Here is a 16789-nt window from a genome sequence, read left to right on the forward strand (position 1 = left end):
AAAATCTATACCGTTACCATACATTGCAGGCCTATCCGAAACCATCTAAGGTATTCTAAAGAAACATGACGTCAAAATGGGTCATAAGGGTCACAATTTGCAAAAACAATTTTTCTCTAAAATTAAAGCAAAAATACCATATGAAAAAAGAAGTAACATAGTACATGAAATTCCATGTTCGGGTTGCGATAGTGTGTACATTGGACAAACGAGTCAGTATATCAAAAATAGAATGAATGGACACAAATTTGACAAAACCAACAAAACAGCTATTCATACACACTGAAACTAAACATTTATTCGATTTTCAAAATGTAAAGATACTGAAAACAGAGCCTAATACTAAAAAAAGAGAACTCTACGAATCAAGAGAAATTCAAAAAAACAAAAAATCCATAAACTTTAAAACCGGCACAAAAGGCCTTAGTAAAATTTACCATACAATTCTGATTTAAATATAAAATATTAATCTAAAAACTAAATAAATAAGGGTAGCTGTTACAAAATTAAATCTAAAGTAAAAAATGAAGTAAATATCGCCGGAAAAAAACGTACATTCGCAGTTCTGCTTCGCATGCCAATTGATATCTCGGTCCGCACGATAGATTCGCAGACACGCGCATACAAATTGTTATTGTCAATATTTACACCGTTTATATTTCTGTTTTACAATTTTATATCTACAGTTCTATTTTTACAATTTAAATGGTGCCGTCGTGTGTTGTATCTGAGTGTTTTTATTTCTACATCGACTGCAAAATTAGGGTAAGTTTTATTATTCGCGTTCTCGTTGCCTTGTATAAAACCCTGTCATTTTTTTAGATATTTTTGAAAAATACCGAATACACCGGTCGAAACGTTAAATAAATTTATTTTGAACTAGAAACTTTCTTCCTTTGCTTTACGTAACGGACCATAATATATACTCAAGAAAAAAGTCTTGATTTTAACATATACAGAACGGTCCAAGAACACAAAAATAAGAACTTGTTGTTTTGTTTTGTTGTTTTATTGTCTAAATATATATGAAATAAAGATATATTTCGATATTTTACAAAATATATTTGTATTCTATCCTAATTACATTCTAGTTAACATATTATTGTTATTATAATAATTATTATTATAAAAAAAATGAAGAAATACTAAACATTAAGTAGAACAAATTGGACTAAGCTATTTAATTTTTGGGTATGACTTTGTTTAGAATCCAATATGGGGTACGAACTAACAATCTGGCATGGCAACAAGTAGTTTTTTTATTTAATATTTCAAATGTTCCCTAACTATTATAAAAGGATTAACTGAATACACTTTTGCCTTGCATTTCAAAACTTACACTTCACAGAAATACCTAATTTTTTGTTCTACAAAAATATTAATAATAATAATAATAATAATAATAATGATATGTTAACTGGAATAAAATTAACGTAAAAAACCAGTGCATATTTTTATATGTGAAAATGTATGATAAAATATAAATATATAGTTTTTTATATTTAAAAAACACAACTTCTTCAATTATCTTAAAAATTACATATTTTGTAAAAAAAATTAGTAAGCCACTGGACTGATACGATACATGATATTTAAAATAGAAACGGTAACTGCCATGGCTAAATTTTCAGTTTTACTTTGTATCTCAAAAACAAAAGCATGGCATCTTTTGTTTCACAAAATTATAATTGATAAAAACGACTTCTGTTTTACTTGTTTGTTAGTTAAAGGATTTTAAAATAAAGTATGTTACATTTAACTAAAAGTGTGGAGGACAAGTCTTAAAGGGGCACTTTTCTCACGTTGAGTTCCTCATAAATTTCGGTATATTTTATACAAATTTAAAATCAATAAAAAATTTCGGAGTCATTTTTTAAGCGCAAAATATTAAAATCTTATCATTATGTTTTATCGATCTCATTTAAAGTAATACGGTACCGCATTTGCCGCTACTACTAGTTAAGCACGTTTGACTTCTAATTAACGTTAGCTTTTTTCGGTTTTATTGACGTACAAAGTGCATCACTCTTATTTAATCATTAACGATACGTGTTTTTTTTTGCGGCATGCCGAAAAATTGCTGGGATTTCATCTGCAGTTTATGGACAACGAACATTAAAATATAGTTTTCCGAGTCTATTGAACTTTGGCAACTTTTACATATCATCGCTATTAAAAAATTATAATATTGGAGGTTTTACTGAGACTGGTGTTTTAAACTTGGATATTGCCGATCATTTTTTAATGTATTTGAAGCCATTAATTCTTCAGTGCACTGCTCAAATGATAAATTTCGTGTACATGGCAATAAAAAGCTTAATCTAGAATCCTGTGAAGATTTTAGAACAATTAGTCTAATGAGCCATGAGCCATATTCCAGTTGGGTTTCGTAATGCGCTCGAAATACTTGAGACACTCTTGTGGGCTACACTAAGGCGTTCGATAGGTGTCAACATGGTAAAATGATGGAATCTCTGGACCGAGTAGGAATTCATACCAAGGCAGTCGTGCGCATACAGAAAAAATACTCCGAACCTGTAAAAATTCGTCGGGAGTAAGGCAGAGAATAAACATAAATGGAGAAAATATAACCAACATTACAAGAACTAGTGATGTCTCTAAATATTACCAGCAACGACTGTGGTCTAGAACTTAGTACCAGAAAGACAAAGTACATGGTGATCAGCAAAACTCCAACACCATATACAGAACTGCTCGTCAATAACGAAGTCTGAAGCAGGGGGTCATTCTGTGGAGATCTAATGTCGCATAGAAAAAGCTCGAAGCACTTTCACTACAATGAAAAACCTCACCATAGAGACCTCAATTTATAGCTGAAAAAACGAAAAGTAAACTGCTACATCTATCCATTGCTTCTGTATTGGAGTGGAGAGTTGGACAATATCGGAGGCTATGGAGAAACGATTTAATGCTTTTGAAATGTGGATTTACCGAAGAATCCTGAAGAGACTGAGATGCCAGCCACAGCTCTTGTTCACAATTAAAAAACGTAAACTTGAGTAAACTTTGAACACGTCATGAGAAATGAAAATAAATATCGCCTATTAAAAAAAAAGAAAAGGCTCGGGTAGAAGGAGAATCTCCTGGTTGGCAAACCTTCGCAAATGGGGTACTACTTCCACCGAGCTATTCAGATGTGCTGCCAATAAAGTTCGAATACCGATGCTGATCGCGAACATTCGAACCGTATAAGGCATGAGAGAAGAAGAATCTAGAGGAGCTTAAGCAAGACCGTCAGAGTGCGCCTTGGCGCAATGTTCTTTATTCAAGTAGTACTGATGCGAAAATCTCACTTTTCAAAACTCAAGCGTAAATAGTTTTGCAAATACAATAGCTACTGAGAAACCAAAAAAATTTAAAAAATCCAATCTGTGCATTACAATTATTCTAAAATTATTAGGAACTACAGAACCATGACAATGAGAAAAAAAGAAACAACAACATTTCAAAACTCTAACCCTAGGGAGAAGTGGCGTGAATTAAATAAACCTAATATTATAGAAAGCAACCAGACAACTCTCTGTAATTGTCTCTATTGGCTCTGGCCAACTTGGAGAAACAGAATACAGATTATTAGCTATCACTGTTACTTGGCAAGAATCTTTAACCAAAACTATGATTACTAACTAGAAACAGAATGCGTAGGATTTCATCTTTTCTAAATTGTTTTAAAACATTTCTGAATAATATGATTGAAGTATTTCTACATTATGTTTTTTTTTCATTGGTATGATAAATAAACTTTTATATTATTACTACTTATGATAAAGGACCTAAGATGCTTCCTTGTGGTACTACTTGTGATACATCTAATATACTATACCACTAGAAACAAAATAGTTTAAAAAAGATTTTATTTCCTTTTTTAAACTGTTTAACTCTTCTTTGCTTAAAAGAATTGAAGTATTTCTATATTATATTTTTGTATGTAATAATATAATGTAATGTAGTATAATGTAATGTAATAATGAACACATCTAATATACTGGTTGACTTACTTGAAACAGAATAGGTTTGATCCTGTATATGTTTTAAATTGTTTTAAATATTCTTTGCTTAATATGATTGCATATTGAAGTATTTGTGTATTATGTTCTTTTCGTATTTGTTTAGCAAACCTTATTATGAATACTAAATTTAATAAAGGACTTTAACAGAATAGGCCTGATTCTATTTTTTTTAGATTGCTTTAATTTTTTTTTTGCTTAATATGTGAAGTGTTTCTATATTACGTTTTTTTATTTGGTATTGCAAATAAACTGTATTATTACCAAATGTAATAAAGGACATGCGATCCTTCTCTGTGATACTTCTTCCGACATATTTAATATACTGGATGAATCCGAAACAGCAGTTTGTTTCATGCCCATCGAAAATGATTGTATTAACTTTGAAGCGTGCGCTGCGCCGCCCATGCTAATGAGAGGGTACTGATGCTCGAGCGTATGAAAAACCATCTCGTCCCTCCACCCCCCGTAAAAATCATTACGTTCGTAGCTAGGAATGTGCGGACCATAGGACGCCGCGACGCCCGGCGCCGGGATAGCGTCGTAGGCGCATGTACATTTTAATTCCCTCGCAGTAGGATAAATGTTTGTGCGAATCGGCCGTATATATATATATATATATATATATATATATATATATATATATATATATATATATATATATATATATATATATATATATTTATTTATATATATATAATTTCCCCGTTTTCTTCTCGTGCCTCCCCGCGCTCTGCCCCCGCGCCGCCCGCACCCAGCACCCGGACCATATTTTATTGATTTTATAATCAATACCGCAATAAAACCTGCAATGTTTTCATCTTTATTTCCAGCATCCCCCCTACCGCCGCGCCGATACTTTTTAGGCCACGGGGATGATATAGGCTGCCCGACAAAAGCTCTGTCTAGTTCTCCAGAAAAAGAAAAAAATTTACTCTTAAGGGAGATTTTAAGATTGCTGCTTTTTTTTATTTTAGAGAATCATGTTAAGTACGAGACTAAATTAAACTTTAAAATAATTTTCAAATATTCAAGATTCATAAATTCACAAAATGAAGCATATATTATTTTAATGTAGTGTTAGTTAGCGCTATTGTATTATTCAGATCGCATTTTTGCATATTTCTTGTTGAAATAGTCCTGCAACTCTGCTGTGCTGCTCCGTGTACTCTCTTATGGCGAGGGTTGGGCATCCAGACGACAGATGCTGAATAGTTTCCTGCTGAACAGACCCTACACTGGTCATCGGGTAGTTCCTTTTTCTGGATGTACCTAATGTAATTTTCCCTCCCTCTGTTTCAGGTCTCAGACGACCCTGTGCACAGCGCCTCGGCGTATCTTCATTGTAGTTGTTTATTTCTCCAGTCTTCTTCTAGCATTTGAAGGTTCTTTTTTGTTTCAGGAGGAATTGCACAAGTCAGGTTCAGCGGAGAGGAGTTCTTGTCAGCTGCCACTATCGCTCTGTGCAGATTTGCCTTGGAGTTAGTGAAGTAAGTATACAATTTCATTATTTGGACCGCATGCTTCATTTCCAGGTCGCCTAAATCTCTTCCACCTTTATTTCTAGGAAAATCAAGCCTGCTGTTTGACGGTGACGGGTGATGAGCGCGGTGTTTTAAAATAATATAATATAAAAGTAATTTTAAAATACCAAATGTGTGGGGGTTCACCAGAGCTAGAGCCCATGAGTTAATAATTTGAATTTGGGCGCCCGCGTAGACGAAAGTTTTCATGCTGGAGCCAACCGTATTCATAAGATTCTCCCCTACCTCTTGCTTCATCGCTTTGTGGTCAGCGGTTAGCGCCCACTTTATCTTTCGTGCAATGGCAGTCTGAAAAATCCATTTTGTCCATTAATCTGATATTATTAGATTCTTGGCGCTCACCTCTTTTCGCAACTATAAACGCACAGTTTTCTATTCCTAATCCCATTCGATTGTCCTTTGTGAATTTGGCCACTAGTTCTACTTGACTTTGGAGTTGTTCTTTGTTACTGGAATATACTTTCAAGTAATCCATGTATAGGAAGTGATAAAGGGTCACTTTTTAATTTCTTGATATTATGTAGCCTTGATTGGTGGCATTCAGCATAATGCTCAGGAGGCAGAATAATAGTAGGCTTAAGCTATTCCCTTGAAATATCCATCTCGATATTTTTATATTCTGTGTAAAATATTTGACTTCATTTACCTACAACTGGTTTCCCACCTGTTCATAATCCTTGATATTAATATTATAATAAGATATTGATATTTTAGGTTCCAATTTATCGGTATGAAACACTCTCAAAATCTACAAATGAGGAACACAGTCATACGCTTTCCGATATCAAGTCTATCAAAGCGGCTGATGATATTTTCCTTGTCACTACTTGTTTGGTAGCAACACAGTCAATCAATATCCACTTGTTACTTCCTATGCTCCCCCGCCTGTAATCTTTTGGTTCCGGGTTTGGTTCGATTTTGGACTCATGTTTGTTATGCCTTGAGTGAAGAAAGATGGTTTCGTCCAAGGGTCTCTAATCGCGTTCTGAAATGGGCTGCATGCGTGCACTTGATCCACTATAGTATCTCCGAGACTTTTTCCTATGCTGGTATCCAAATTGGACTGTTGTGGTTGACTCCATACATTACTCCAAAATCTTACTACTTCTTCTCCTGAGGGCGGTCTGCCATCTTTTCCAATTTCTTTGGCATTTAAATTTATGTACAATGAGCTTGGATTTTTCCTGGAGAGGGTATTTATTTATATTTACTATTATTATTATTTTAAGAGAGGAAATGCATCATGCACGAGTTGCCGTATTTTATCTGTGCGAAACAATGTGGGACACTAACCCATTAAAACGTCTCTATTTCTACACCTTGCATCGCATCCATGAAGCCGTCCGTGTTTGACATGACATCATAGATGGTAGGTTGTCTAGTCTTCTGAGATTATTCTTAAACCGGTTGTCTTGCCATATTGTCTGTTTCTCTCCTCTTTCTCCTTCTGACTTATTATGGATTTAATCATATAGTGTATTGTTTTCCACTGCTCCTCATTTTCGAACTAAGTTTCGAGGATCCAGTATGCAACCTAGTGTTTGGTAAGTGTTGTTTCGTACTACGCTCCATCTCGCACATTTCAAGATTGTATGCTCTACATCGTCTTTTTTATTGCAATATATACAGGTGTCAGTTGTATCCATTCCAAATTTTTTGGCGTTTGTCCTAAAACACCCATGGCCTGTGATAGCTTGTATTAGATAATAGTCAGCGTGCCGAAAAGCACAATATACCCAGTCTTCTATGTTGTTTATAAGTTTTTTAGTCCATTGGCTTTTGTATAATTATTTTCTCATCTATGTTTCCAGGTTTGTATGCTTCTGGTTCTTGCAGTCATCTTTGAGTGCTTTAGGTTGTTGTTTAGGTTATTCATATACATATCGTCTCTCCTGAGTAAGAAGGTCAATGGGTATAGCCCCTGTTATAACCTGTAAAGCGGCGGTTGAGACGGTTCTATTTGCTGATGCCATTCTGATTAGCATTTTTCGCTGGATTCTGGACATCATATCCTTATATTTGTTTTGCATTAATGCTGTATACCATATGGGTGCCCCCTACAGGATAATACTCTCCACCGCTCTACATAACACCATTTTCTTGCCACTACTAGGTCCTCTTATATTTGGAATCAGCCTGTTAGCCTTGCCACCCGATCTTCGACTTTCTCTATTGTGTTTTCAATATGTCTTTTAAAGCTAAGCCATTCGTCCAAAGTGATACTTAGATATTTTACGGTTTTGCTGGGTTTTATTTCCACCGCACCCAGATTGATTCGTATGTGGTCTCTCTTTCTTTTACCTTTCAGGATGAGCATTTCTGTTTTTTGCGGGGTCAGCTGTAGCTTATGCGATTTCATCCACATCATGATTCGTCTCAGGCATTGGTTTGTATTTCTACGTGTTCTTTTTCAGCTGTCACCACTAGTGCCAAGTCGTCGGCAAAACCAATCGATATGGTGGCATCTGTAAGGTCCATTCTGAGTACTCCATCGTAGGCTATGTTCCAGAGTGTTTGTCCTAGAACTGATCCCTGTGGGACCCCTGCACTTATGTTGACGTTTTCACCTTTTACTACTTGGACCATGCGATTTTCCAGGTAAATGGAGATCAAGTTAGTCAGGTACTGGGAGATGCGTCTGTTCTTCAGTTCTCCTATATGATTTGCTGAGTTAAATGCATTTTTAACATTCAGCCTTACAAGCACACACCACGGTTTTGTGCATTCTCTTGCTATTTTTATTGCCGTGTCTAATGCTTGAATTGTTGATTTTCCTTTACGGAAACCAAATTGATTTGCATGAAGACCCATATTTCTTTTGATCTCTTCCTCAAGCCTTGTCCTTATGACTACTTCAAATAGCTTATTGATAGTATTCAGCATGCGCAAAGGTCTGAATGCCGATAAGCTTTCAAGAGGTTTATCCCCTTTCAGTATAAAAACTATTTTTGCGAGTTTCCGCTTTTCGGGAAAGATTTGATCTTTTAACAGCTTGTTCAGAACATTTAGCATATATGTTGGTACAGCTTTTACCATCTCCTTAATTGCTTCAGGCGGAATACCATCTAATCCTGGAGCTCTGCCATTTTTCATGCTCTGCGCAGCCTCGCAGCGCAGCGTAGTCTAGGGTCAAAGGTTTCAAACCACTCACTGCTGGTTTTTTGACCCACGTGTTGCATCCGCGGGAACAACTCCTCAACTGGGGCTTTTTTCTTCGTTAAGTCTAGCTCGTATGGAGTGGAGGTTTTCAAGCTTCTAGTTACAATTTTTGGCCGTTTCGTCGTTTTCCAGTTCATTTCACAGTTCTTGCCAGTGCTTCCTCTTTGACGTATTTATGTTTTTGCGCAGCTCTCTCTTGCACCATTTATAATTTTTCCGGGATTTCTGTTTTTCTTTTACGAAATGCGGCCCATTTTTCTACTCAGATTTATACATTCGGCTCTTTTGCAGGCAATTTCAGCATTCCACCAATATGGAGCCAGTGAGGATTGGTTTCTACTCTTTTTAATAGAACTGACAGAATAGGCTCTTTTAATTAGCTCTGTAGTCCGTTGGTAGTTCTTGTCTGACGCGTTTTCGGATTGAAGTTGTAGTTCCAGTAGTGCACTAAAATTTTTGCAATGTATTTCTATTTTTCTTTTTTCGTAACTAGTTTTGGATATCTTTGCTCCACGTAATTCGAAGTGTATGTATTGATGGTCGCTTAGGTTTTCGGTTGTTAATACCTTCCAGTGGACTATATCTCTTGCTATTTTGGTTGTAGAACAGGTTACATCTATGAATGATTCGCTTTTGCCCCTAACGAATGTGGGTGTACCGCCAGTGTTGTGTATTACGAGGTTTAGTGCAGAGAGCCATTCTAGCCAGTAGTCTCCTCTTGCGTCTGTTTTGAGTGATCCCCATTGAGCCGACTTAGGATAATAAATTTTTCAGCTTTTTGCTTAGCTTTATTCATTATCTTGTCCACTTCTATTTTATATCTCTCTATTGCAATGTTTGGGGAGATGTAGCAACATAGCAACAGTAGAGCCAGCAGTTTTTTAATTTAAAGCACACTTATCCTTCGTTACACGAGACATTTATTACTTCTGTCTTTTTGTTGATAAATCGCACTGCTACGTCCATTCTGGTGTCCTTGATCCACTCCCTGCCTGCAAGGATTTTCTTATTTGGCTCACCCACCATAACGATGTCTATATCATTTTCTTTAATAGTAGCGTTGGCGAGGTCATGTGCTGCCCGCGCCCGCCCTAGCTTTCTCTGTAGCAATTTAAGGCCCATTTTTGTATGCTGTCCCTCCCTTTCTCGAGTCACTTAGTGATTTCATTCTTTTTGGTTCTAACTCCTCTACAGCTTTTCTAAAATGAGGGCATCTAATTTGATCTACTCTGTGTCCTTCTATATTGCATTTCGTGCAGTGGGGTCCAATTTTATATTGTTTAGCTTTATGCTCCTCCTCTCCACAGTTCAAACATGCACCGGTTGGGGCTTTGCAGTCACGTTTTACGTGGCCGTGTTCTACGCAGTTGAAACAGCGGATTACTGTTACCTTTTCATTTATTTTGCAGTTAATCCAGACTATTCTTATTGTCTCCGCTTTTATGAATGTAAGCGCTGGCTCTCTTGGGATTTCTACTGTTGCAGTGAGTTAGTCGTACTTGACGGGTCTCATTGATTTAATTATAATTTTACTCTCATCTAAGTTTGTACTCATTTTTAGTGCGTCTGTGACTTCAGATTGGGATGTTGCATGATGCTGATATAGAGCGTTATAGTGTTTTTCCTCGTTGTGGCCTCGCAGTCCTGTATTTTTTCTTTAATCTCTTTTTTAACGGTAAAGATTAGGGCATCATTAGCAGTTTTCCTAATTGTTTTAATTTTTACTTCTATTCTGTTAAGGTCCAGTTGCGGTTTTACCTTTTTCCGTAAGTCGGCATATGAATTGCCAGCCGCCTTTACGTTACAGTTTCGTTTCCTAGTTTCTTATTCCATGTCTGTCGGTTTTTCTTTTCTGTCTCTCTGGGAATGCAATTGATATTTTACTCCTGTTCTGTTCGTAGACTAGCTTCTTAAAATTTTCCGCTAGTTTACAGAACTCCTTCGTGTCATTTACCCCTTCATTTTGGATATGGTATGGAAGAATATAGACGTACCTTCGTCTTTCCACGTCGATCCCACGACTTGTGGTGGCTTTTGTAATATTTGTAACATATTCTATGTTTCCGCGTTTAATTTCTTTGAGTATTTCTTCGATTTCAGGATCTTAATTTATTATTGCTTTTGCGAGTCCTTTTTCGCCTCTTTCAGTGTGGTCCACTACTAGCGTCATATCGTCCGTGTAGTTGTTTTTCGTAGGGTTTCCTGTTTCTACAGTTGTGCTCTTATACACTTTTTCTGGCCAGTTTTGATCCAATAGTCCTGAAAAATCTTCAAATTTGTTGCTATATCCTAGGGTTGTTATTATTTGATCTGTTTCTCTGTTGTTATAGCCTACACTTACTTGTACTCCTTTGCTCGCCATTTCAGTTTTAAAATGTACTTGTACTCCAGCATCTACCGTTTTATTTTGTGCGTTTGTTTCATCCAGTGATTCTCTGAGATACTCTTCTTGTTCTTTATATTTCCTTATAATCTTTTGTACATGAAAATGGATATCCTTAATAGTGTTTTTTATTTTTTAGTTTAGGGGTTACATTGATTATTAGTTTCATAAGTTATTTTAATTCTGAGCAATAACTTAATAACTTCATAAGGTCTTTTTTTTCTAAATGTCCACAGCTATTGTTTTACATACTCAGTTTTGAAGTGCGAGTATCTTCCCGTTTCCTTTTGGTATTCTGTTTAAATACATCGTCGTCATCATTTCACTGGACCATGGTATTAACTTCTTTTTTATTAAATATAGGGCTTCTGGCGAGTGAGCTTCTCTTTGCAAATGGATCCCCGATGATATGCCAATTTTCTGGGTCACCTACGTCGTGTACCAATGACACTTCCTTCTTTCCTTGTTTCTCCTTTCCGGCCTCCAATTTACTTGCACTTGTTCTCCTGTCTCTTTTTCCAAAGAAGTTAGCTTTTTCACCGGTCTGAGAAAATGGATGACCAGTAGCTGCTTCCTGCACCTCTGCCTGGTGCGCCACCGCAGACGCTGGACAGTCGCTGGCTGACGGTCGAAGGGGGGAAGGGGGAGTCTGCCCGTGTAGCCACCACACCGACCGGAACTGGGGTCTCCCTCCCCTGCTCCGTAAACGTAGTACTCTTCGTTTGTCCGTCCATAGAAAAAAAAGGTTTTTTTTTTTTGTTAAGAGCTGCTTCCAGAAAAATAGCTGTGAAAAGAGAGACCCCTAGCCCTCGGAAACCTAATAGCATTGGGGTCGAAAGAAAACAAGACTTGGCTAAGGTAAGCCAAGAAGATAGAAAACAGAAGAACAGGATCTCACCCAAGACTAGTTGAAACAAAGTGAGAAAGCCAACTGGGGCACCTCGGGACCGCCACTTATTATTATTATTATGTTCCTTGTTGAAAACTAATCCGTTATGTTACAGGTCCTGTCCTGTACAATGCTTATCAGTAATATCTTCGCGTTTAAACAAATAAAAAAAAATGAATAGTTTGCTGATTTTTGCATTAAATGATATTTTCTTATCTACACCTATAGGCATCTAGCGTTATCGCGAAATTCTAAGGACAGCATAAACATTTTTCAAACGTTTAAATTAGTCCACTGATAATGTGTAGCAGTAGGTACATACGTACACGGTGAATCAACTTAATTATTGTATACAGGTTGATTCACGGTGAGCGGCAGCTAGACATTTATGGAGAATGGGACGTAGAACCGTTCTGGAAATTACTTCGTTTATATAAGCGAGGACCATTTATTAATGCGATGATATTTTAAATGGATTTTTCGTTCCTCGATGTATTTCGGGTTAGTTTTGTATAATACTTAAATACATAATTTTAAGCAAGAAATTAATTATTTTTTTTAGTTTTTGTTTAAAACAGTGAAATATTTCTTAAATGGAGGGCTGGAATTCTGTTTTTTTATTTTCAAAGGGCAAAGTGTTTTTAGCAACTACCCTGAAAGGCAACTGAAAACCCATGCAAATTATAAACCGGTGTCGCAGTAAGGGCGACGAGGTGCTGTATTAGGGAAATTGGATTTTCGTGGTGGTTTTGGTGAATTTTCTAACATAATCACAAAAAAATAATTTTTCAAAGAAACTTTCCAGAAGTTTTGTAAAAAATAAAAAAATAATTATATAGAAAAAGAACTAATCCAACGTTATAAGTGTTTTAAGCAATTTAAAAGCGTCATTATCTTTATCCTAACCTAAAATATGAATAAAAGAACTTAACATTAAAAAAAAAAAAGTTGAATTTTAAGAAAAATTTTCAATTTGCGGGTTGTTATTACAGTCCAGATGCCTCGAATTTGCTAATGCTAAATGATATTTAGATTCAAATAAAAGGTTATGATTTATGTTTATTGCATTTTTGACAATTCCTGAGAAGCGCATCAAATATTAAGTAATTTTAAGAAAACGCTCGACACCATTGTATTTACAGCTTTAACCGTAACTATTTTTAACATCAAATTTTTTTTAAACCGAGTTTTAAAATTAAAGATAACAAGTACGCCCCCTGGTGACTATTTCAGAAACTCAAAAGTTATTTTCAGCATTTCCTCTTGATGGACTTACTTGATTATTTTTGCAAATTTCTAGGAGCTTCTGTTTCCCTAATATCGTTGTTGCCTTATACCTATAATAAAAGCAAGTTTGCGTCCAAATTGGCATATTTTTCTTCGGTACCATGAAATTTTCAATCAAGCCGATTGAAGGTTTAGAAAATTTGTCCGTTTATTAATACATGTACTTTTTGTGGGATAATGAAAAATGGTAAGATCTACAAAAAAGTTTTAAAAGTTTCTTGTATTGATTTAGTTTTCTGAATTATATGGTTTTTGATAGAAATTCGGAAAGTGCGTTTTAGGGCGAATTCAACGAAATATGATAATGGGGATTTGTGACGCAACGTTCCGTTTCCAGACTCTTTTTTTTTTATTTTTTTACATAAACGAAAAATTGATAGGAAGATTTTTTTTCATTCTATATATCACAAATAGAAGAGTGAAGTTCGGGTTTCCTTATCCTAGCAAAGGAAATTTGTAACCGAGCAACATGTTACAATGTAGCGTAGCGTATATTGTAATCTCTGGCATCAATCATAGCTTCTTGGCATCGTGTTAATAAGATTGGAGGGAATTGAAGAATAACTTAATATGATCTTCTTTCATCAAGACCAGACGTAAGTCCTGCAAAGTTTGTGGCTGCACAGGGCGACAACGTATTGCTGTTTTAAGATCATTCCAAATATTCTCAATGGGGTCGAAATCCGGGCTACTTGGCAATCCAACTTCATCCATATATTCGCTACTCATGTATATCTTTAATGTGGAACGTAGAAACTAACCAAAACATGCAGCGTTTGATTTAAAAATTTACATCTCATATAAAGAGATATTGGTAAAATTCCAAAACAAAAGATTCGTGATATGTAAAAAGATTACAGCAACAGTTTGCAAACTGTTCAAAACGAAAAAAAATTGTTATTAAAATAACAAAAACAGAATTAAAATAAATGGAATTATGAAAAAGTTATAAACCATATGACTGTAGATTGGCCGAACTTATTGCGGAGAGTGTAGTTAATAATTTAGTTAAAATAAAAAAGCACACGGATACCAATTAGGTACTCGAAATGAAACGTCCCATTTAAGTCAATCCCAGTTAATTTTAATTTTTTGACTAATTTTTACATTTAAATATTTATATGCCTACGTGGAAAATCATATCTCTTCAAGTGATTTCTTGGTCTTTGGAGATTTCGTTACCGAAAATATCAGTTTAGAACCAGACGAAAAGGATATTTATTACTTATTTGCCTCTTTGTTAACAAAGACGCGTGTTTCTTATGAAGGTTTTCTGGGTTTGGGTTGTGGACCTTTGGAATTTGTTGCTTTGCGCTAGAAGCGAGCAATAATATCAGTCTCAAGGTCCATTTAGCGAGTTTAATATACTTTCTGTTTCGGTAACTCATAAATGAGATGCTATTCTTAGGACGGCCTACAAAATTTCGTATTTTATTTAGATAAAATACTTAGAATTTAGGAAACTAACTTCGAAAATTATACCGGAAGTAGGTGCCGACTTGCCTATTTTAAATCTACCAAACTCTCTATTATGATGCTTTTCCCGCGTGATATATTCAAGTCTCGCTGTTTTTTTGATAAATTATTATATCCTCTTAAAAGAACAAATACGTGGGAAATTGTACTTCAACTGACTTTATTAAAATTTAACATGTTCTAGTGCTGCTTATTTTAATTAAGTTTCTATCTCGAGTGTCTGAAATATTGGCAAAGTATGTACGTTTGATAGGTACTTCGCTTAGAGAAAAAACTAATTATTAAGCAAAATAACATAAAACTGGTGATTATAAATGTTGCCCCCTCTCTGTCTTCAATATTACTTTTGTTCAAAAATAGCAAAATAAAAAGAAATGTTTTGAATTGACAAAAAATTCGAATTATTGTTGTATATAAAAAATGTCAAAAATGAAATAGAGGGCAAGCGAATATATTAAATATATCAACACTAGTTTATTGATTAGGAATATTGCACTAAATGCGGAAAACATTGTCCATTTTTCTGAATACAGAGTTGATGCCTTCCTTTCAACTTATCTAAAGCTTTAAATATCCATTTGGGATGCAAATCATTAATAGTATTTATTGCTGTAGTTAGTTCTTTAATGTTATCTATATAAATAAAATAAATTATTAATAAATTAATTAAAAGAATAACAAAAGAATTTTTGTGAATTTTGAATTTAATTTATTTTTCTAATTTTTTAATATAATGGCAATATTTCAAAATTTTTGTCAAGTGAAACAGCTGTGCCGTTCTACGCAAGGGTGGTTCGTCCATAAATTTTAGTATAAAGAGCTGGGCAATGAACGCCTCTGTAGTATTTTGTTATCCCACAAATAAACCGAACCTAGTGGTTGTCGAAGCTGAATGCTTTTCATCCCATCAAAGGCAACGTCACGAACCATATACTGTGACAGAACCAAGCTTTCGTATGACAACTTTTAGTTTAACATTTAACATTAATACATATGTACTTCCATATTGATTACCTTTTAAAAATAAGAAATAAAATAAATAAAATTACGCTTGAGGCTTCTTTTAATAGAATTGTCTATATGTTTTGTAAATCCCAACTAGTAGTCCATTACCAGACCCAAATTCTTACCAATGCTGGAAATATTAATTTAATTAATTTAAATTAATTATTTAATTTCAAGCAGTATTTCTTAGAAGCGTCCGACAAGAGGCTTAGATCCTCAGTCAGCTTTGTGGGAAAACGCTGCCATGTAATGCTCGCGATTAGACTATGTGTCATATTATATTTTATATTTAGTTTCAGTGTGTGCCAATATTTTGTTACAGACTCATTTTAGAATTAATACTCTAAAGAAACCAATAAACCATTGCATCGTCGTCGACACCAAGTTACTCACCGAGGGAACCCAAATAACTAGATGCGTACTTTCCCACAATATCAGGCAATTCGCACGTCTTATTGAAGGTTTTTCGTTTATAAGGTAGAGTTCTCCTAACAATATACCGTTTTTACGACATAATCCCTTTATTTAACTTTGGTAAATTTTTATGAAGGTCTATCCACAGGCTTACCTCGCTTGGGTTCCTCTTTTTAACCCTCAATAAATTAACTCGCAATTCCAAAACGATGTTGCAGAACCGTACGTTGGTATTTCGTGCATACAAATAACGAAAACTGACGGATTTGAGTAGGGTTTGATCGGTGAGATTCCTCGATTATTATTAGTCCATGCAGTGAAAAAATCATTTTTACTTTCAAATCCTACACGTAATATGCAACAGTCCCCACGGCACAGTTCCTGGCTTGTGGTAAACGTGGTGAAAAGAATGGTCCCTTCCTCTTTACAAAAGGCATTCCGAAATGAAAACTATAAAAGGTTGTAAAAGCGGTATATCGTTTAGAGAACTCTAACTAGTCTTTCCTATCGTATTACTCACGTACCGAATTGACCCTGTTATAATAACTCTCGAGAAGGACATATCGGCAATTGCTGAGTCTCGTCGTTTCCACGTTTTTCACCA

The 16789-nt window shown here is 35.2% G+C and overlaps 1 long non-coding RNA gene across 1 annotated transcript; it reads left to right on the forward strand.

The window, feature by feature from the left end:
- The first annotated feature begins 640 nt into the window (after positions 1-640).
- LOC132699057 (uncharacterized) lies at positions 641-12402 on the forward strand. Its single transcript, XR_009618467.1, has 3 exons — positions 641-765; positions 5431-5518; positions 5596-12402. It is a non-coding gene; the product is annotated as an uncharacterized LOC132699057 (long non-coding RNA).
- The last annotated feature ends 4387 nt before the right edge of the window (positions 12403-16789 follow it).

This window comes from Cylas formicarius, unplaced genomic scaffold, assembly GCF_029955315.1.
Source record: "Cylas formicarius isolate icCylForm1 unplaced genomic scaffold, icCylForm1.1 PGA_scaffold_3__17_contigs__length_32017465, whole genome shotgun sequence".
NCBI lineage: Eukaryota > Metazoa > Arthropoda > Insecta > Coleoptera > Brentidae > Cylas > Cylas formicarius.